We start from the raw sequence: 22,736 nt of genomic DNA, 5'->3' as shown, positions 1-22,736 counted from the left end.
CAGGAAAAATAGACATGACACTCCAGAAGGAACATTTTGTCAGTTGAAACAAAAACTGAACCCACAGCACTTGGGAAACAAAAAGGTGGATAGGAGATAGCCACATGGTTCTAGAGGACCCAGGGAAAGGAGTTAGTTGAGGGCAGGTGCTTGGTACTGATAACAGGTTCAAGTTCAACTCCATTTCCCTTCCCACACATATAGAGGAGGAAGAAGCAAGGAACACAATATGAAAGAAACTCCCAGAGATAGCCAAGTGGATTATCTGCCTTTTCTGCCTTTATGGCAGAGGGCTTCCAAGCTGCAGCCCTTTTCTGGGCCTCAGTTTCCTCTCCTATAAATATAGAGATTTGGACTGGATTACATGCAAGTGATTCTTACCCCTAACAGGATATCAGCATCATCAGGAGAGAATTTTAAAAACACCACTGCAAAGCTCCTTCCCAGACCAATAAAATCAGATGATCTCAGGCCAAGATGAAAGCTCTTTAATCTTATCTAGTTCCAGCTTGAACACCCAAGCAGAGAATCTTTTTTTTTTTTTTATTGATTTCTACCTGATTACTCCAAAAAGTACTCAAGATGGGGAAGGGAAGGGCAGGCTTCAGCACCACCACCCTCCAGGATGACAAGAGCTTCTGGACACTGACAGTAAGGCACAGTGGCCAAATCTTGGGAAGATACATCTCTGCCAGTGTGAACTGGAGGGAGTGACCCTGTAGCCCCTGCTGAGCTCATTAGATGATAGTGCAACAGCAGCTTCCCCAGCCCGAGTGAAGCAAGCTGCAACTGCAGACTGTGAAACATCTTCGGGTTCCTCTGCTAGAGGATGACGCCCCAGGGTGTGGCTCATCAGCCTGCTCCCCAGAAAGTCACAGACCATCACTACCCTGGCTGGCCTAGAAGGGGTTTATCCAGAGCAGATCAAGCACTGACCGGGACTGAAGCAGCTGGCCAAGGCAGCTTACGTCCTGTGTTATAGTACAGCCTGGGGAAAATGGACATAAGCTTTGATAAGGACCAGGGCCCCATGGAGGGGGGCAGGGGAGGTCAAGAAAGTGGCGGGGGGCAGAAAACTGAAAACAAGAAAAGGTAAAGGCACAACATCTTTAAAGGTGAGCTGAACCCAGAGCTCACCTTCTGGAGCCTGTGGGACAGAAACTAAGATAGCCAGCGGGATGCACCCCACCCCAAAACCTATCCTAGCAAAAGGCTATGGCCTATTACTGCAAACAAGTGCTTCGCCATGGAGACCTGTTCAGAATGCTTTCTAAGTGTCTAGAATTCCAATGTCAAGGTGTGATGGCCAGGGCACAGTCACAGTGCATATCTGTCTGTGGGTGGCTGTGGGCTGCTCTTCTAGTGCCCCTGGGAGGCCGAAATTTCTTTGTCTTTAGGGACAAATTTCAGTGAGCTACTGAATATTCAGAATCAAGGTCATCCCTGCTTGGGGCCATCATTCAGGAACTCGTGGCCCAGGCTGTTGCCACACCTGCCACAAAATACCTTCAAGGCTGCAGGTTAGTTGCACTCCTGGCATTTGGCCACACTGTCAGCGTGGACAGTATCTGTGAATGCTGGGCGTGGAGGTGAGTGTGAGTACTTTGAGTGACTAGAGAACAGCTCATAGCTGTACTTGGTGCACACATGGATAGATACCTGGTTCAAAGTGGTTCTGGAAAAGCTCTCCCTGGACAAAGCTGCAGAACAATACGGTGCCAGAAAGGCAGCTCCAAGACCTCACCAGAAAATCTTATTTTGAAAATTAAATGCTTAAAGTCCTCACAGCAGTGATCTCAAACAATTAGTGATGGAGACATGCAAATTGCATTCACACATTCATTTGTTTCCTTCACTCCATGTGCTTTACTTTAAGCTCTTCTATGTACTGAATCAGTGAACATGCGTCTCGTGGCCTCATGAGGCTTCTGTGAGGAAAGTCACATTCGCTCTCATTTAGACCAGAGACGGGGTTCTTGGAGGATCTCACAGTGTGGACTTGAGAACTGCTGTCCACAGACGAACTGTAGGCACCTATTTGTTCTGTTGGCTTATTATTTTCTGGCCCTCAAGTCTTCTTCTGAAAGGTAGTGCAGAATAATAAATGTCCTCTGCCAAGATCATACTGAACACACATGGGCAGGGAGAGACATTCAGGGCTTGGACCTCATTTCCAGCCGGGTCCACTATCGGCAAACACAGGAGAGGGCAGTTGACCACAAAAGCCAGAGAAAGAGCCCAAAAGAAGTGATGATGGTTATGACCTATATATTTGTTTTGTACCATGGCATCTTTTCTCTGCACTACTGCCTCCTGCAGTAGAAAGAGCAACTTTTAGGAGTAACATGGATCAAATCCCAGGCCAGTTCTTACTTGGCTGTGATGTTTTGAGACAATTAATTAACCTTTCTGAGCTCCAGTCTCCAACTTTATAAAGTGAATATAGTAAGACTTACTTCAGCGTGTTGGTGTAAGAATGAAATGAGATGGCACACATCAAGTCTCTAAGTTTACCAAGGTCCAGCTTAAAGTCAAGTGCTCAGAAACAAAAGGCACCTGGCCGATGGTCCATCACCTGGAGAACACACAAGGTTACTCTGATCAGCAGAATGAAGGTGAGGAAACGGGTTTCTTTTGGGCAGTGTGAGAAGAGCAGAGTATGCCGTGGTCCAGCATCAAGAGTTTGAACGGAGGGCCGGGGATTTAGCACAATGGTTCCACTGCCTGCCTCACAAGTGCAAGATCCTGAGTTCGATCTCCAGAATCAAAAAAATAAAAATAAAAAAGAAGAGTGTGAAGCGGGAGGGCTTCTCTGCTGGGAGGGCTCAGATGCGGAAAGAAGGTCTGTAACCTTGTGTGGCTGGACGAGTAGATGCACTGAAAAGGCGCTGACACGACGACCTTCTGGACGCATTTCCCACATCTCACAGCATTTCACACCGCTTCCTCTTTCATCGTTGCTCAGAATAGTCGTGTTCACACAGCACCTTCTATTGAAGCAGCTGCCAGCCTGGGAAGCCCTTCCACTAAGTGTAATTAAAACCATCTTGTTTGCCTCCCTCCCTGCCCAGCGCCTCCAAGGTGAGAGGAGAGTTGAGAGACAGAAGGGACAGCACAGTCCGTTACCAAGCACTTTCTTGCCAGTACAGAGGATACTTGGCAGGCTATGGATTCAAGCCCAGGCCTTTCTTACTTTAAGCCAAAGGTGGGCAAACTTTCTATAAAGAGCTGGACAATAAATATTTTCAGTTTTGTGAGCCACTTGGTTACTGCCACAGCTACCCAACTTGCTGCTGCTGTGCAAAAAAAAGCACCTAGAACTGTTGTATAAATGAAAGAACATGGTTGTGTTCTAATAAAAACTTATTTATAGAAACAAGCCACAGGCAATACTTTTCTAACTCTTGGTCTAAAGTCTTAGTTCTTAGCCATTAGGCTTAAGAAATTGAACTTGTTTCCCCTAATTTGAAACATGGTCCCTATTATTTATTAATATAGCAACTAACCTAAACATATCTACATCACTTGATCTAATCATTTCGTTTCTAGGAATATATCTGAATAACAACCAATGGTTATTAAGAATTTTTGTCCAGTATCTATTTGATGCTCATGGTAATCTCATGAAAAGAATCCTATTTTTGGGCTGGGGATTTAGCTCAGTGGTTCAGTGGCCTGCCTTATAAGCACAAGGACCCGAGTTCAATCCCTGGTACCCCCCCAAAAAAAAGAATTTTAAAAAAAGAATTCTATTTTTGTCTCCGTAAGGCATATGAGGAAACCAAGGCCCAAAGATGTTAATTGATGCCCCCTCCCTACCTCAAACACACAATCAGTGAAAAAACTGAGCTCTGACCTCCAGCAGTGAGTTCTAACTCTCAAGTGAAAAAAGACTATATAAGAAAAATTAGACAAATACACCAAAAATAATTCTACTTTTGGCAATAAAAGTTCACAACAAAATCAAGAGAAATAATCTAAAGATCAAAAATGGACAAGGCTAAAAAAAAAATCATAACACTCTGGAATATGAGGCAGTGTTTTTCAAATGATTCTGACAAAAACTGTCTGTTTGCAAAAAGTGCTGCAACCAATTCTCTCGGCCCCACCTGCATACCCCTCTGCAATGCACTGCAGTGCTCCTCCCATTGGAAGAAAGAGCCCACTTCCTGGCAGCTGACCCTGGATGGCCTGTGACTCACTTGATCACGATGAGGAGGAAATGAAGTTATGTGATGTGTGTGAGTAGATCTTAAAAGGCTTTGCAGCTTTCGGTTTTTCTTTGCTTCGCTTTTTATCCTTCTTTCCCCATTGGGTCTGGGGATTGAATCCTGGGCATCACGATTGCTAAGCACTGAGTTATACCCCAGCCCTATACTTTGCATGTCTGAAATGTTGCCCTGAACCCACCATGTAAAAGAAGTCCCCTCTAGCTTCCTGGAGGACAAGGGGATAAGCAGAACAGAACTAAAGCCCTCTAATTGCCCAGTGGTCCAAAGTCAACTGGTTTGACTTGTCAGGGAAAACACAAGACGTCCTGTTGAATTTGCTGTCCATATGGACAATGAGTAATTTTTAGTAAAGTATGTCCTAAATATTGCCTGGACATCCTTATACCAAAAGACTTATCTGAAATAAAAGTCTAACTCCGTGTCTGCTATTTTTGTTTGCTTAATCTGACAACTGTATAGCACAGGAATTGTCTAGCTAATCTGAGCCCCATGTGCTGATCTGAAGCACTGTGAGAAACAGCAAATTGTTGATTTAGGCCACAAGGTTTTGGAGTGGTTTTTTACACAGAAGCACATGACTGGGAGGCCATTCTATCTATTAATGCGGAAAATGTTTACTATAGGAGGGGTAGTGGTATAGATGAGAGGAAGAAAGGTGTGCATACAGGGAAAACATTGTAAGTAAAGAATAGATATTATCAAGAGTGAGGCACCCTGCCAACAGTTAAAAATAGTAAATGGGATCAAGGCAATATAAAATTACAAAGCTAGTTGGCTACAAGTTGCACAAGATTTTGAATACCAAGTTTATATTTTTTAGATTTATCCTAATCGAGGGAGAATTTTCAAAGAGAACTAAATAAAAAACTAATACAATAAAAATGATAAGCAATATAATCCCTATACTCAGCAAAGTATTCGTGATAGTGTACTTTCAGTAAGTGTATTGATGCGCATAAGTGTTGTACTGGTCAGCTTTCCCTTTGGACAAAATACCTGACCCCACAACTTAAAAGAAGAGAGATTTATTTTGGTTCACAAGTTCAAAAGAGTCAGTCCATAGTTTGCTAGGTCTAGGAGGCGTTGGTGGTACAGTGGTTAGCACAGCTGCCTTCCATAGTCTACTGGGTCTAAAAGGTGGAGTGGCATGACAGGTGAACATAGTAGAGAAAAACTGCTCACTTCATGGCAGCCAAAAAGCAGAGAGAGAAGAGACAAGATTACACCTTTCCAGGTCATGATCCAGTGATCTACCTCTTGCAACCAGCCTCCCATTCTTAACAGCACATTTAGCTTCTGAATTCATCAATGGATTAGTGCCCCCATGGTCTAATCACCTTCTGAAAGTCCCACCTCTGAACAAATGAGACTTTGGGGGAATATTTTAGATCTAAATTGTAACCTTCTGTCTCTTACTCCAAAAGGTTCATGTTTATCTCATTATGCAAAATACATTTAGTCTTTAAGACTTGTCAAAGTCTTAATAGTTTCAGCATTATTGAAAAGTCCAAATCCAGAGTCTCCTCTGCGATTCAAGGAAAACTCAGCTGTGAGCACCTGTAAAAAATCAAAAGGAAAGTTAAATACTTCCCATATACAATGGCACATAATAAATATTCTCATTCCAAAAGAAAAGAATAGGGGGATAGAAAAGAATTGATCAAAGCAAGACCGAAACCCAGCAGGGCAAACATTAAGTCAGTCCTGTGGCTTTGTACCCAGCACATGGGGCACCTGGTATTCCAAAGGGCTTGAGTGACCCCATCCTGTGATCTTGCTAGTTGCAGCCCGTATACCCTCTCTCTTGAACTAGCTACACTCAAGGTCTATAGATTTCCTCAGAAGACAATTCCACATTATTGGCATCACTAAGTTCATTTCCACAACTTCACACGCTGCCCTCTCAGAGCCTCAGTGCCTCCCTATCAGACCTCCCTTTAAAATCTGGGTAGAAACCTCCCTGCCACCACAACTCTTGCATTCTGCATCCCAGTAAAAGCAGCATCGATCTAAAACTTCTAAGTTTTTTTAACTGCAAGATCTTATCTTTGAGGTAATTTTGCTAATTATTCTCTAGTTAAAACTCAGCTGAGGACCTATGGCTATTATATTTTTAAGAAAATATAATTTGCTTGTGTTCAACTGCTAAATTTAGATATAATTGTAAAAGAAAAAACACAACACTATCCAATTTGGATATAAAACTACACTCTTGCACAAATACACACCTGAGGATTGATAGTTTTTAATAGTAGAGATGAACATAGGTGGTTTCTTTGTTGCTGTTGTTGTTGTTTGCAATTTCTCAACGAACTCTTGCAGTGTTTAAATTTCTCTGTTATAACAAATAATGTGTGTCTGTGTGGTTCTGTGACTGTGTGCTATGGCCTCTCCCTAGCCTGGTACCAACTACTGAATTCCGGGTCTCTCCCTACTATGAGGTAGAGAAGAGAGTATGGTGAGTGATCAAAAAGCAAATAAAAGACAGAGCCTGGTCTTTTCCCCAAGGAAGAGTGAAATAACAGAAGAATGAGATGAATGTTTAAATGCTACTATATTTCTTGGGAGTGTGGTACAAAGAGAAATGATGTCAGAGATGAGACTGGGTCTGCAGGCCTCATGATACACTCTGTAGGGTAGTTCAAATTGTAGTGTTCTTATGCTTCTTCTGATGAACGTGGCCCCTCAAAATTCATGTACTGGAAACAACCACCAAATGCATATATGGATGTTATTTGGAGGTGGGGACTTTGGAGGTATTTAGGATTAAATGATGTCGTGATAATGGAGCTCCTTTGATGCCATTTGTGGCTTTATAAAAACAGGAGGAGAGGCCCAAGCTAGCACACTTGCTCTGCCTCTTTATATGATGCCCTGCACTGCATGATGATAAAGTAAGAACTTCCTCACTTGATGCCAAGCAGATGACAGCACTACGCTCTTGGTTTCCAAAGCCATGGGCTAAATAAACCTTCTTTATTGAGTATCTAGTCTGTGACATCCAGTTATAGCAACAGAAAACCAAATAAGGCAGGGACATGTATTAGGATTACTTAGAAAACTCTTAAAAATACATACAAAAGGTTATGCATCTAAAAATATGTGCCAGGAAGACCCTCTTCCTTGACAATTATAACTCCATAGAACTAGAATTAGAACTAGAACTTGAACTATAGAAGTAGAAGCGGTCCCAGGTATCTGTATTCTATAAAACTCTCCAGTCGAGAACTCTGGTCTAGTGTTTCTTGTGGTTTCTCTTCCATTCACATTGTGAATAATGGGCAGGGTCAAAGGAAGCTTCCTAGATAAGGTTGGTCCTGGTTTAGGCCAAGATATAGGGGATTAGAAGAGCCACCTCTGGTCTTCAAAGTAGACTGGCATGTTCACTGGCCCAGCACAATGTGGAAATAGCTTCCCTTCTAAGCTTTTCATAGCCACCTGCCCTCACTCATCCTGGAACAAATCCCAGAACAATGGAGCGGGGATATGTATACTCTGTAATCTGGCCAGTGCCCAGCTACATCCTTCCTCTGCCCTTTGGGCTTCACTTAGCTTCTCCACTCCCTCATTCATCTCAGCCCACCCCCTGAATTCTCAAATTCTTCTGTACACAGCCCATAGAATGGGAAGGCTTCTGAAGACATTCTCCAAGATCTTCTAATCATCAGTTGTATTAGTCACGTTCCTGTTGCTGGAACAAACTGCCTGACACTTATAACTTAAAGTTAGAAGAGGTTTATTTTAACTCATGGCTTCAGAGGTTTCAGACCATGGTCACCTGCTTCCATTAATGTGACTCCGCATTGAAGAAGAACGTCATGGAGGGTGTGACAGAGTAAAACTGCTCACATCAGTTGGCCAGGAAGCTGGGAGAAGGGGAAGAGTGCCAGCAAGAAATGTGCTGGAGACCAGATGGCGTCCTCCACTCAGGCCACCTCCTAATAGCCCATTCAGCTATGAACGCATCAATGGGTTAAGCCACTGAGGAAACTAGACCACTCCACAATCCAATCACCCCTCCAGGAGCCTCTTAATCTCGTCAAGTTGACAACCAAGATAAACTAGTGCGTGCAAACCCTAGATCCCCACTCAAAATCAAAAAGAAAAAGAGGAGCAGTTCTCAGCTTTTACTAGAGCTGTGTTATTCCATAACCTCAAGGAAGCCATTGAAGGTGGCTGCTCTGGTTCCTGATGCTTCATCGCCAGCACCAGCACCTTGAGATCAATACTCCTCAGGGTGGCAGCAACATGGAAATGAGATACAGAGCCACGGACTGTGAAGAAGGATCCCAATTTCATCAGTGCTAAGGGAGTGTCTGGAGGATTATAGTCTCTGAGAGAGTGCAGAGGCAAGAGCAAGCAGGACAGGGAGCCAGATGTTGGTGTGGGCAGTTTGGGCTGGGGTTGGAGCCACAGGAGGGAACTCACAGGCATTCCAAGATGGTCTGAAGGAGCAGCACAGAGAACTCCAACTTTTAAAACTGTTCCAGGGCTAGATATATGGATGAGATAAGAGGGAAAAGTTTCCTGGATGAGAAGGTGACTCTGAAGAGACTGGGCCTATTTGAGAAAGTCCTGTCTCACTTTCATTAATGGAGGCCCCATGCAGAATCTGCATCCTTAATCTCTAGCACCAATTTCAGGCCATGAGGTCAATCCCAGCCCTAGAATTAATCCAACAAAAGATGAGGATTGCTCATTGTTTTAGGCACATGGTGTAGAAGTAGGCCTAGGTTTCCTGCTCCCTAATCTCTAATTAGAGGGTTTCTACTATACCACGTTGACTCCAGGGTTCTTCCATAGGAAGGGCTATGCCCAAGTATCGGTATTCTCCTCTAGCTACCAGCAAGGGCCCGGTCAGTGCAATGGAGCTAGAAAGCAATGTCGGTGGCCAGAGCTACCTGTAAAGTTGTGGTATAATTAAAAATACAGAGAGCTGGAGATGTGGCTCAGTTGCAGAATACTTACCTAGCACGCACAAGACCCCAAGTTACAAATGTTAACCATTCATAACATTGGTGACAAATTGGCAGTGCTTTACAAAATTATCTTTCTGATGGGTCACACACATGGTGTCAGCTTTCCATCCCCAGCACTGCAAGGAAAGAAAAAGAGAAGAGAGGAGAAGAGAGGACAGAAGGGAGGGGAGGGGAGGGAAGGGAAGGGAAGGGAGCCATATTTGTCTCTGTGTCTGTTTCTGACAGAGCTCCTGAAATTCAAGTAGACAGAAGCACCAGGAGAATCTTTTATTTTAATGTTTGGCTTATGACACTAGTTCTTTTTCTTTTTTAATGGAATTTATTGGTACATTTTAGGTATACAGTTGAATTACATTCATTATTGGGATCTTGTACCTTTACACGACAGGTCTTGGTTCTCATTTTTCCCCCTTACCCCTGCCCTCCCTTCCCCCCCTCCTCCCTCCCCCTTTACAAACACTTTATTTCCATTTTTTCATTTTCTCATATTTTTTTCTTTTCCCTTATTACCTTTCCCCTACTCTTCCCACTTTCCCTACACCTTTAGCCCTTTTCTTCCTATTTCACATGGTCAATTATCTCATTACGATCTTATGTACTATTATAGTTTTTCACACCAGAGAAACTATTTGGTATTTACACATGTGTGACTTATTTATTTCACTTAGGAGTATATCCTCGATATGCATCCATTTCCCTATGAATGAATCTAATTTCTCATTCTTTATGGCTGATTATTATTCCATTTTATAGAAAAACCACATCTTCTTTATCTAGTTTCCAACTGATGGGCAAATGGGCTGTTTCCAAGTTTTATAGCTATTACAGACTGTGCCACTATAAACATAGGTGTGTATATATCACTGTGGTGTGATTCTTTTCATTCTTTTGGAAAGATACCCAGCAGAGAGGTGCCTGGGTCAAATGGAACTTCTCGTACCAGCTCTTTGAGGTATTTCCATGTTGATTTCCATAGTGGTTGCACCAGTCTGCACTCTCACCAACAATGGAGAAGGGTTCCTTTCTCCCACAACCCCACCAATGTTTGTTATTGGTTGATTTCTTGATAGCAGCCATTCTTTGTGGGGTGAGGTGGAATCTGTGTTGTTTTCACCTGCATCTCTTGAATGACCAGTGATGCAGAACATTTTTTCATATATTTATTTACTGCTTTTACTTCTTTGTCTGAAAAATGTCTGTTCATTTCAGACGCCCATTTTTGAATCGGGTCTTTATATTTTAGGGGGCTGATTGTTTTGAGTTCTTTATATATTCTAGATAATAGTCCTTTATCTGAGGAGCAGCTGGTAAAAATTTTTTCCCACATTGTAGGTTGTCTCTTAGTTCTGTTGCTTTTGCAGTGCAGAAGCTTTTTAATAAGATGAGATCCCAGTTGTTGATTCTTTCTGCTAGTTCCCGTGCTACTGAGGATTTGTTCATAAAGTTTTTTCCTATGCCAATGTCTTCAAGAGTTCTGCCTAACTTATCTTCCAGCAAGTTTAGTATTTTTGTTTTTATGTTTAGATCTTTAATCCTCTTGGATTTTAATTTAGTGCATGGTGACAGATAAGGGTCTAGTTTTAATCTTTGGCAGGTTGAGATACAGTTTTTCCAATACCATTTATTAAAGAGGCTATCTTTCCTCCAGTGGTGATGATCAGCTCCTTTGTCAAAGAAGAGGCAGCTGAGTCCATCTGGAGTTGTTTTTGTGTCTTCCAATCTGTTGCACTGATCCTCAGTTCTGTTTCTTTGCCAGTACCATGCTTTTTTTTTTTATCACAGTGGCTTTGTAGTATAGTTTCAAATTGGAAATTGTTATACCCACTGCCAAGTATGACACTAGTTCTTGACGCAGAGCTACTAAGACCTTTGAGATGTCCTGAATAATAGAAGTGTCTGAAATAGCAGCCTAAAATCCTTGGAATTTTTCATAATAGGAGCATTGTTAGTTCTAAAGAAGTCATTCTTGGTGAGCTCTTGGACACCCTCAGGAATGGGACTGGTCTGCAGGGGTACAGACCATGTAATTAAAGTAGAGGGTTAAAACGTTCCACTCTACTCCTACTTCATGGAAGGGGTGATAGGTTGAAAGTTGGATTGATCGCAATGGCCAATGATGTTCTCTTTCATGTCTAAGTAGTGAGCCCTCCATAAAACCCCAAAAGGTCAAGGTTCTGACAACTTCCAGATCGCTGAACTCATGGAGGTTCTGGAGGGTGGCACCTCCAGAGATGGCACAGAGGCTATGTGTCCCTTCCCATAAACCTTTCCCTGTGCATCCTCCCTAGTAACGGGAAAGTCAGTTTGGAGAGTTTGGAGTTTTGTTTGTTTTCTTTAATCTATCTTAGAAAGCAAAACATGTGGGATGGTTTGTCTCAAACCCAAAAGCAAAACTTGATGCTTACTTTCAAGCCAGCCTAATTCCCTCTCCACTGCCCACACTCCAACCAGGAGAGGGGGCCCCTGGTATCCCGATACAACATCATCCTAAACTAGGTTTTCCTGCAGTGAGCCTCAGTAGATGGGAATTGGAGTGGGGACCCACCACACCAACGCCTGCCCTAGACATGAAGCCAAAACCATTCGTTACATTAGTGACACATCACCAGTGCTTTACAAAATTATCTTTGTGATGGGTCACACATGGTGTCAGCTTTCAATTATCCACGCAGGGAAGGAGAAGAAAGACTGGGAGGGGTCTGACAGGAGAGCAAATTCAAGGTAATAAATAAAAACCAATCTGCAAATAATAGGCTAAAAGGATCATATGTATTTAGATAATTGAGCTGTGACTATAGGCAAGTCATTTATTCAACAAACTTTGTGTGTATAAACCAGGACTCCAATTTATTAATTTATATCCAGAAATAAATGCACTGTCATGTAGCCCAGACATTCGCATCTGTCTGATGGAAACACGAGTTTACTCCAGTGGCAGCAGCTGCTGAGGAAGTCAAATTATCAAAAGGTTGCTTGGTGAGCGTGGAATCAATCTGAGGAGTTTGTTCTGTAATTTAAATTCAGCAAAACTGTATTGGGCTTTCTATGTCAGGCATCATGTTGGGCAGTGAAGACACAAACTTTGAAGAGTTTGCAGCCAAACAAAGAAGCGTGATTAGGTGGTAATTTGATGTCATCAACACCGTAACAGAAATATTAGACAAGGGACTGGGGTGTGAATCTCTGGTAGAGTGCTTGCCTAGCATGTATAAGACTCTGGGTTCAATTCTCAGCATAGAAAGGGAGACAGAGAGAGAGAGAGGGAGGGGTAGAGGCAGGAGGAGGGGAGAGACAGAAAAGGGAGAGCAAAAGAGAAGAAAGATGGGGGAGGAAGAAAGGAAGGAAGGAAGAGTGACAGAGGTAGAGGCTCTAAAGACCTGGAGAATTGTTATCTCTATGATGTCATGAAGAATCAACAGGAGCTTGCCAAATAAGCCTGGGCGAATACACGGGGAGTGAATTTAAGGCAGACCAAAGTGCAAAAACATGGAGGGAGGAAGGGTGTGAAGATTCAACTTCAGGAACAGAGTGTGAAGTGGTGATGGACCAGGCCATGCCAGGTCCCAGTCGTACTTGAATGCTAAGGAAATCGGGTGCTGCTCCAAAGCTAAGGGTGCCCAACTTACATTATGTAATATTGATGTAGGGCACATTTTAAGGGCTATGAATACCCATAGTCTTTAAATACCTTGATCTTCTTACCCAGAACCACTCACAGAATGCAAAGCTGACTAGAGGGTGCAGACTGGGAAGAAAGTCTAACCCTGGAAATGAGGGCAACATACTTTCAAACCCATTATACAGATTGCAAAACTGATGATACAGAAGAAATAAGATTAGTTGGCAGGGACTGGGAGGGGGCCAGGGCTGGTGCTCAAGACAGGGTTCTCCAGAGAAATAAAACTAATAGGAGAGGAGATAAAGACACAAATATATTCCCGGCCTGCACGCTATATGAAAGAGACAGTGACAGAGAAACAGAGATTTATATTAAAGAAATGACACACAAATGTGAGGGCTGGCAGATTCAAATTCTATTGGACAAGCTGGCAGACTAAGATTTGATGTTGAAATTCAGGTAAGAGTTGATGTTGAAGTCTTTGGTTTGAATTCCACTAAACAGCAGGCTGAAAATTCAGACAGGTTCTATATCTTCCAGCCTTCACAACTTCTTTATTTACAGATACCTATTTTTGCTCTTTAGGTCTTCAACTGATTGGATGAGGCCCACCCACATTATGGAGCATAATCTACTTTGCCTTAAAGTCTGCTAATTTAAATACCAATTATATCTTTAGAATGTTTTCACACCAACATCCAGTCTAGTGTTTGACCAAATGACTGGGCACTATTAACCATTACATTAACCCTCCTGCAGTTCCACTGTCCTCTTTTCTACTTGACAGAAGAAGGAAATAGCTCTCATGAAAACTTCAGTTTCTATGGCACTCTCCATTTCTGAATTAAACGTGTTGTAGCCACTGCCCAGAAGACAGCCCCTTCTCCCCAAGACCAGGGAACTGGGCAGAGAGGCTTTGATCTTACATACGCATCCACCACCAAGCAGAACCAGGTCTTTTAAAAGGAAATTTAAGATGCAGTTCCACCTTGTTGAGGCTAGGTTTCCTGGGCTGATCCAACGACAGTCACTAGTTTCTGCCATTTCAGTTCTTAATAAGAACAAATGTGCTAATGCACAGTTCACTGATTTAACATCGCTGAGGATTTTGATAAATGGCTCCTTTATATTTTCATTTCATAGATGTTAACATCACATAGTGAAAGTTAAGAATGTGCTGCTTCATAACACAAAACTTGCCAACCAAGGAGATGCTTCCCTGTGGGTATGGGGCCAGGCAAGGGGTTCAGCAAACTCTCTGCTACAGACCTGTCTAATGCCCAGCACCCCCAGCCCTGTCCCTTCCAGGGGAGAAGGTGGGAGGCTACTGTCTCTAGTTTTAGAACAAGAAGAAATCACATGTTTTTCTATTAGCTTGAACTACATCAGGGACTATGGTTCCATGTAAATTTCATTCTTCTCTTTGGATAGTAAAAAAAATAAAAACCTCAAAGAAGTAAATGTTACATAGATATTGAGCTACCACATTATTTCAAGAGATATTTAAACCAGAAGGGACATTAAAACATACTCATAATGCTACGAATTCTCTAGAGATCATGGATGGGAAACAACTTGGCCAAGGTCAATAAATCTTCTTCTAAAACCAAAGCCTCCAGATTCTATTCCAACATGCACCTTCCTAGACCTTCCTTCCTTACCATCCTTCCACTTTGGTCCATATTTTTAGTCCAAAGCATTTTAAATACCGTGTCAGCCAGTGTTCAGCTGCATACACTTTACCTAGTTCAAGCAGAAAAGTAAATTATTAGACAACATTGGCTAATTCACAGGGGAGATTAAAAAATAGTCTAGGGCTGGGGATTTATCTCAGTGGTTCCAGCTCCTGCCTCACAAGGGCAAGCACTGGAGTTCGATTCCCAGAACTGGAAAAAAAGGAAAAAGTCTAGAAGCTGTGTCCTGAAGCAACACTCAAGATGTAAAGTGCAGGTCTGGTCTGATTTGAAAACTGCTATAGCAGTTTGAAAGCTGCTATAGGTTGAATATACCTTACCTGAAATGTTCAACACCAGAAAGAAGTATTTTAGATTACCTGGTTTTTCAGATTTTGGAATATTTGCATAAGTTTTACCAGTTAAGCATTCCTAAACTGAAAATCCAAAAGTGGTGAGGCTCTGAAATCAGATTTCAGATTTCAGATTTTTAGATTACAGATGCTCAGCTTCCATGGAGCACTGAGTTCAATGATATGCTAAGAACTTATCACTACTGAACCACAGATCCAGATCACTCAACTCACCTTTGAGTCAGGAATTCAACCTCGAGCCTCTGGGAAATCAAGCCTTCAGTGTCTGAAATCCAAATACCGCAGCAACTTCCAAAAGGCACTCCTTTCTTCAGCCCCCAAAGCACACAAGCTGCATCCTAGCTGCAAAGAAGACTGGAAACATGAACTCTGAATTCTGCTCTCAAATTCTGGGATCTTACAGGTCCATTCACTGAGTCAGAGACGAGCTTCAGCTCCAGGTGAGAAGCAGCGCTAGTACTCCGTGCCCTGTCTCCTATGTGATGCCATGTCCTTACGATTGTGAGATGCTTGCGGGGCTCAGAATGAGATTTGCACAATTTGTGTATTTGAAGGACTAAAATAGTTTGGGAATCACTTCTGAATATTTTCACATTTTTTTCCCTGGAAATAGTCTATTTTCCAATATACACATACTGTTGTTCTCAAGTCTTACTTATCTCTAATATTCAGCCTTGTTACTTTCTCTGAGACCTTATGTTATCTCTGTCTTCCTACTGTAGAAGAAAGTCCACACTCATGAAACAGTCCTCACCACAGCAAAGGAAAAGGAACATAGGGCTTTCTAAATAATATTCTACTTCTGAGGAGTCCAGGAATCACCAAGGGAACACCCATTTTCTCATTTTTCAAGAGATCCAGAAACAACTTTATGGTTTCCTTAGTGCATCACAGACACTAGTGTGACAGATGCAAAAACAGCCAAGTGAACTTCTAAAGCAATAGAGAGTCTTCATCCTGGGATGAAAGTTCAAATGGAGCTGAATTCTTTTTATAGAATGTCTTTGAAAACTCCCTACATGGCATGTTGGCTGCCCAAGCACCACATTTGACTTTATGCTCTCCATCTTCCATGTTCTCTCTTTTCCTAGGGGCCTTTTATGCTGGAGTGGTATGGATTGAGTTGTATCCTCCAAAAGTTCATTGTGGAAATACTAACCCCTAGGATCCCAGAATGTGACCTTATTTGGAAAATAGGATCATTATAGATATAATTGATTACATTAAGAGGAAGACATGAGGGAATGTTCTTACTCAATGTGACTGTTGTTCTTAAAAGGGGGGAAATTTGAAAACAGAGACATACAGGGAGAATGCTATGTGAGGATAAAGATACAGATTGGAGCAAAGCTTCTACAAGATGAACAAGGAATGCCAAAGCTTGCTAGTAAACCGGAAGCCTAGAGAAATTGTCTCTCATAACCCTGACATGAAAGCCACCCTGTCAATATGTGATCTCAGACTTCTAGTTTCCAGAACTAAGACAGTAAGAATGTCCCAGCATTTGTGGTTCTTGTTGTGGCAGCCCTAGCAAATTTATGTAGATGGCTACAGCTTGGAGCAGAAAATCCCAAGGCTACTTAAGCAAGTAAGTTAGGAAAAGAAATCTTCAGGGATTTTTTTTTTACTTCCTTGTTCTACTGAAAGAGAAGATGATGGTGAGCTACATAGATTTTCAGTTTAACTAGCATTTCTGCAAGAATGAATCAAGACATCCAGTTGACCACACCTCTCCCACCACCTCCAGCACCACCTCTCACAACTCTTTTCCAGCACCACTGAACTCCTCATAGATGCCCCAGTGTGCAAGGCCTGCCCCTGTGTGGGCTATTGGCTCCCCTGGAAGATTCTTTTCTGTTCAATAACCCTCCTTCTGCCATAGAAACACTTATCCTTAAAGACAACTCAAATGTTTTCTCCTTTGTGCAAACACCCCCTACCCTCAGCCAGAGCAAATTCTCCTCTGCTGCACATTCTCACCACTGGTGATTTATATCGCTGCTACCAGACCTTCCACCTACTATACAGCTTATCAATTGGCTCATCTGCCTCTTCAATTAGACTAGAAATTCCTCAAAGACAGAAACCACACTGAAGTCATCTTCAGTATTTCTGAGGTGCATGAATCATGCAAATAGGAAATCTACCCCTTTGTAAGCAACTCTGAAAGCTTTCAAAATCTCATTCAGCAAATAGAACCTACACATCCTAATCTGGATTTTCCTGGATAAACCCTATGATTCCTTCATTCACTTTCTCCATAATTTTCCCTGACATAAGCTGATGTGATGTTAAATATTTTGCAGAATAAATATGTTTCCTTCAAATCCATGTTATCACTATACCTCCCAAATAGCCTTTTTAAAGTGTGGCTTGTGGGCCCATGATTTAGCTCAGTGGCAGCACACCTGCCTCTCAAGTGCAAGGTCCTGAGTTCAATCCCCAGTACCAAAACTTAAATAAAGTATGGCTTGTGATCCAAAATCCCTCCTCCGCTGAGGAGGAGGGACATCTTCAGGCACCATCTTTCCTACCTGAAGGTCATGAGCTACTCTTTCTCAGTGATTACAAGGCAAGTCTTGAAAGAGGTCTTGGATTTACTCAGGTATGAAAGGAAACCTAGATTTTTAATGTGTGAAGTTCCTGGCTGGTGGGCATACTCTCCATGCCTCCCACAAATGTTGTTCTTATCAATGACAAAATCTTGTTTTGGAATTCTGACTCTGTGGCCTTTTTCTCTACAGTCTGTGGGCCACACCATGATAAATGCCTAGTGAGACAATGGTGAACAAATGAACCAAAGCTAAATCCAGGAATGCATTTGAACACACACAACTATATATTTAATAATGTAGGTAGTGGATGTTATTTTTTTTAATTGTTGCTTTTCTTCAATTACCCATAGTTTACTTTTTCCCCAAGCCTCCCTGTTTTTCCACCTTGTCCTCTTCCTTTCCCATTCCATATAATGAAAGGTAAATATTGTCACAGTCCTTGAGTTCACCCAGGTGAAAGAACTCAATGGTGCTGATACAAGTAAGTGCAAATTCAATCTGAGAAGCTATCAAATCCAGTGACATTTTAGAGGAATCTGAATAAGATAATTATTGCAAGAAGGTAAATTTGCCCAGGGGAACAAAAATAATGGAAGAAAAATGATTGAAGGTTTCAAATGGAAAAGCTTGTTCACCCTGAGCTATTATGGAAGGAAGGACCTCGGGACTTGACTAGCCTGTGTGCAGGGATTTTCCCCAGCACAAGAGTCATACTCATCAGACTGACTGTCTTTACTCTGGTTTCCCACACACTGTACCTGTTTGGAAGAGCAAAGGCCACAATGAAGCCATCTTAGCCTCACTGTCAGAGTCTGAAGTATAATTTTCATCCCAATGGATCTTTTTCCCTCTATTCCTTTACTTCTTCCTTGACTTCATTTTTCAAAAGAAGAAAGCTCCTCTTGCGGTCCTTGCTCTTGCATAGCAAGCATTCTGCTAGGCACTGGAAAGAAATATCAGGATGAAACACAAACATCCCTCAGTACCTACAGGGCTCTGGTTCCAGGACTCCTGCTGATACCAGAATCCTAGGATGCTCAAGGTCCTTAAATAAAATGGTGTAGTATTTGCATACAACCTATATACAACCTCCCATTTACTTTCAAGTCACCACTCTGTTACTTACTATACATGATACAATGTAAAGGCTATGTAAATGGTTGTACTAAAATATTGGTCAGGAAATGACAAAAACATAGGTTTGCACAAGTTCAATACAAATGCAAATTTTCCCAAATATTTTCAAGCTTCTGTTCGTTGAATCTGAAAATACAAATCCACAGATACAGAGAGCCAAGAATGCAAACACATATACATAAACACATGCACAGATACACATATGTGGACATGCACACACACACAAACACACAGTCACACACATACTCTTCCCCTAAGGAGCTTGCAGTAAGTAGGACTGCTAGAATCTAGCAAAATAATTGCTAACATGGAGTTATGTCCCAAGTAAAGTGCAAATGTGATTGAGAAACAGAGTTGACTGGGAAAAGATAGGGTGGGATTTGCAGAGGCACTGAGATGCAAGCTAAATAAAAGGTACGAAAGAAGGTAGACAAGGGAGCAGAGAGCACCCACCCTGGAAGAAAAGGATGAACATAGAGCAGAGCTGAAGAGGCCAGGAGCCTGGCTCTTTTAGGGGACTTGTGTAGTTCAGGGCTTCTGGAAAACAAAGCCACTGGGTTCCTAGCTTTTCTCACCTTGGCGCTTGGCAAAAGACTCAGATGTAGCCCCAGGCACTTTCCCTGAGTCATTCTGTCTGAAAGAAGAGGAAATAAAATGAAACTTTCTGATATATTTGGAGAGTCAGAATTCTGGGAGCAGAGGATCAGGTAAAATAAACATGAGTGTTTCTCCAGCAAGTCCATTTAGTAAGGATATATTCCTTCATCTGTGGCACACATATGAGTGAATAAGCCAAGAACACCAACAAAGTGATCCTGCAAAATAAACAAACATTTTCCTGAATCATTCAACTGTGAGCTTTGTGACAGCAGAGGCCAGATCCTCTCCTCTTACATCTAAACCATGCTTGAGTCTTCTCTTCCTCTCACCAGACACAGCCACTCCTTCTGATGTTTGTGACACTCAGAAAACAACCCAAATCCTTCCCCTTCTGGAGGGCCCCCACCCTCACACAAACCAGCTCTTGCCTGGACCATTGCAGGAGTTCCATGGAGAGCAGATGATGTCCTCCTGCTTGCAGCCACCCAGAGGATTGCATTTAATATACAGTGGCTGAAAGCACAGCTCCAGAGCCAAGACTCAGGTTCTGCTCTGAGTTCCAATCTTGACACCCTGTGCCTCTTTGTGTCCTGCTCTGTAAAGTGGGGTCAGTGATTACACCTATCTGCTAGCCAGATTTCTCTTACTGCTCTTCTTCTTCCTCCTCCTCCTCTTCCTACTCCTCATTTTTCTTTCTCCTTCTCTTGTTTCCCTCTTCCTTTTCTTCCTCTTCCTTCTTTTTTGAGAAAGGGTCTTGCTATATTGCTCAAGCTGACCTTGAACTCATGAGCTTCCTGAGCAGCTACCTGGTTTATAGGCATGTGCTATCTAGTCTGGGAACTTCTTGATCATTAAGTAAACCAAGGTCATTTCAAGCTCAGGTCTCTGCTTTTGGTGTTCTCTCTTCCAGGCACCCCTCTGTGCAGATATTCACACAGCTAACTCCCTCTCCTCATTCAGCCTCGAATGCCGCCACCTACACAGGCTAGTATCCTCCCTCTCCTCCCCTTTCCCTTATTGGTTGTCTTCATAGTGTTCATAGCTATCGTCTTTATTGGTCTGCTTATGTATTGTTCACCTTCCTCCAGTTAGAAGCAAAGTTTTATGGAAGTGAAACATGCAACGGAGTGTCTGGCACATCTCAGGGACCGAGAACATATGTGCTGAAAGAATGCATGAAGCCATGCAGTTAGCACCCTGCATGTATTTACTGAACACTTCTGGAAATGGAAACAAACTAAAGTTTAAGGAAACTCGGGCTCTGCCATATAACAGATGTGAAACTCTAATGCCATGTGATCCAATTAGCATTACTCTTGAAAGGGCATTATTCTTGGATATGATTACACCATCTGTCCTAAAAGCTTTCGTGATTCATGACCAGATAAGCACTGAACCCCGTTTGGCAGATCTCATAAAGTAATTCTGTCTTCTCAGCTGGGTTCCAGCCATGTGTGGGCAGTGTTTTGACATTTTCAAATGAAATATGGGCTCCAATGAAAAACCACATAAAGTATTGAGACGACACGGGGTGGGTAGGAATATTATACTCTGTAAACTCCCAGAGTATAACCAGGATAGGAAAGTTAAGTCTAAGTCTAGGAGAATGTTGAGAAACATTGGCCAATGGAAACTATGAAACTCTGATCTTATCTCTCTAGAGACATCGCTATAGAGATTGCATCACACATAATTGAACAAGGACTCGGAGAAACCCCACCTGAATGATGTAGAAAGTCCTATAGGTATGGATCGTGGTTGATGAGTTGAAGAAAACGGGAGCGGAGAAGGAAAATATTATCTACATTTTGCAGTTAAGGAAAGCGAACTGAGAAGCTGTTGTATTCCCTTCCTCGTGGTGAGAAAAACTCCATTCTCATTTAAGGAACCTCACACACACCCTATTATTCGTTTTTGTGACTTCAGTGAGGTTCGCACTCAGTTCCAAGGTTTAGTGTTTGATTTACTTCTAGCCCATATTCCAGCCTCTCACCACACGATTAGTTTAGGGATAAACACACGGACCTACGTCAGCAAAAGAGAGGAACGCCGAGATTTCATTTTCAGAAACCACTGAGAAGGAGAAGCTTACCGTCCAGAGATTGTTAATTTCTAATGAAACACATCTCGTGCTCTCCACAGTCAATTTTTATTCTTTGTAGACGAACTGTAACACTGGCCACTCTTCTGGGAGTCGTACTTTGAGGGTTACAGTTACATCCCTTCGCCTTTCACAGAGTTATATCCTCTTCCTAATCATTTTGTAAGGATTACACCTGACCCTTTTGCCCCGTCTTATGGTTTAAATTTAAATGCTGCCCCAAGGGACTCATTGCTCCTAGGCATGGCTTTTGGAAGGTGCTTGGCTTATGGGGGCTTATAGCTAACTTGCTGTTAGGAGGTGGAGTCTGGTCGGAAAAGGCAGTTCACTGGGGGTAACCAGGAAGAGTTCACCTCTCGCCGCCGCTCCTCCTTTCACTCACTGCTTCCTGTTTGCCTGAGAGGAGCAGCTTTTCCCTGCCATGCCCCTCCGCCATGCTGCCCTGCCTCAGAGTGAGTTTATGATAGACTGAAACCTTTACAAACTGTGAGCCCAAATGAACTTTTCTGCCTTTAAATTGCAGGTGCTGGGTATATTTTGTCTCAACCCTGAAGAAAATGACTAAGACATCCAGCTTTCTAGATTCTAAAATGAAGCCCCACATAAATGGTTAGGATGTCAACTGCTAAGTCATCTTTCTTTAGATTTATAAAACCAGAACATTTGATGACCTTCGTAATGCCCCTCCTTAGCATCGCCTAATACAAAGTATATAAATTGCTGTGAAGTTTAACTTGCAGAAAAGTAATATGTCTGTTTTAAGAAAAATACAGCCATTAGCCCCAGGAGGTTAAAGCCCATTGCAATAAAGCAGCAGCCAGAGGAGAAAAGAAGGCTCCACTCAGCGCACAGCAAATTGTCACTGTACCTCTTTTCCTCTTTCATAAAATCCCTTTGTGCTCCTAATTGCCTGAAAATACAGCTTCGAGGTTGCTAGTCCCTCCATCTTCCCAAGATACTGGGCCTAGAATATACCTGATTCCTTCTTACAAGCTCTGATCTCCCGAATATTGGCTTTCAGACAGCAAGCAGCCCAGACCTTATTTTAGTAACAAAACTGCCTACAAACGTAGCCAACACAAACTTAGGCTGAGGCTGAGAAATAGAGGAAAATGAATTCCAAAACCAACTAAGTCTCTGGATAGAACTGGCACTGATACTTTAATTACAAGAGCCTCAAATTCCTGAAGCTTTGTATCATATTTGGGTTCTTTAATGCAATAAAAACATATAGTTTGTTATTGTTCGTGGTTTTGGTGCTGAGCTCCTAAAACCTTTGGAAATCAATTTCCTGATTAAAAGGAGTTTCTTTTGTTATTCATATCAATTCCCTCTTAACACACTGTAGTTTACGCAAATGGCTTTAACTTGGGCTGAGGCCCTTAGGTAGCCTAAGAATGGAACTGGCCATCAGAAACACCAAGCGATTGTCAGAGTTGGGAACTATAGCCCCTCCTACTGACATT

General features: G+C 42.3%; 1 pseudogene; it reads right to left on the bottom strand.

The window, feature by feature from the left end:
- Positions 1–1,359: 1,359 nt before the first annotated feature.
- Positions 1,360–21,706, bottom strand: LOC104860150 (annotated as a pseudogene).
- Positions 21,707–22,736: the final 1,030 nt, after the last annotated feature.

This window comes from Fukomys damarensis, unplaced genomic scaffold, assembly GCF_012274545.1.
Source record: "Fukomys damarensis isolate Sample0158 unplaced genomic scaffold, DMR_v1.0_HiC HiC_scaffold_7, whole genome shotgun sequence".
In the NCBI taxonomy this organism is placed as follows: Eukaryota; Metazoa; Chordata; class Mammalia; order Rodentia; family Bathyergidae; genus Fukomys; species Fukomys damarensis.
Note: the sequence above shows the minus strand (reverse complement) of the source record. Positions and strands in the feature narration are given on the sequence as shown.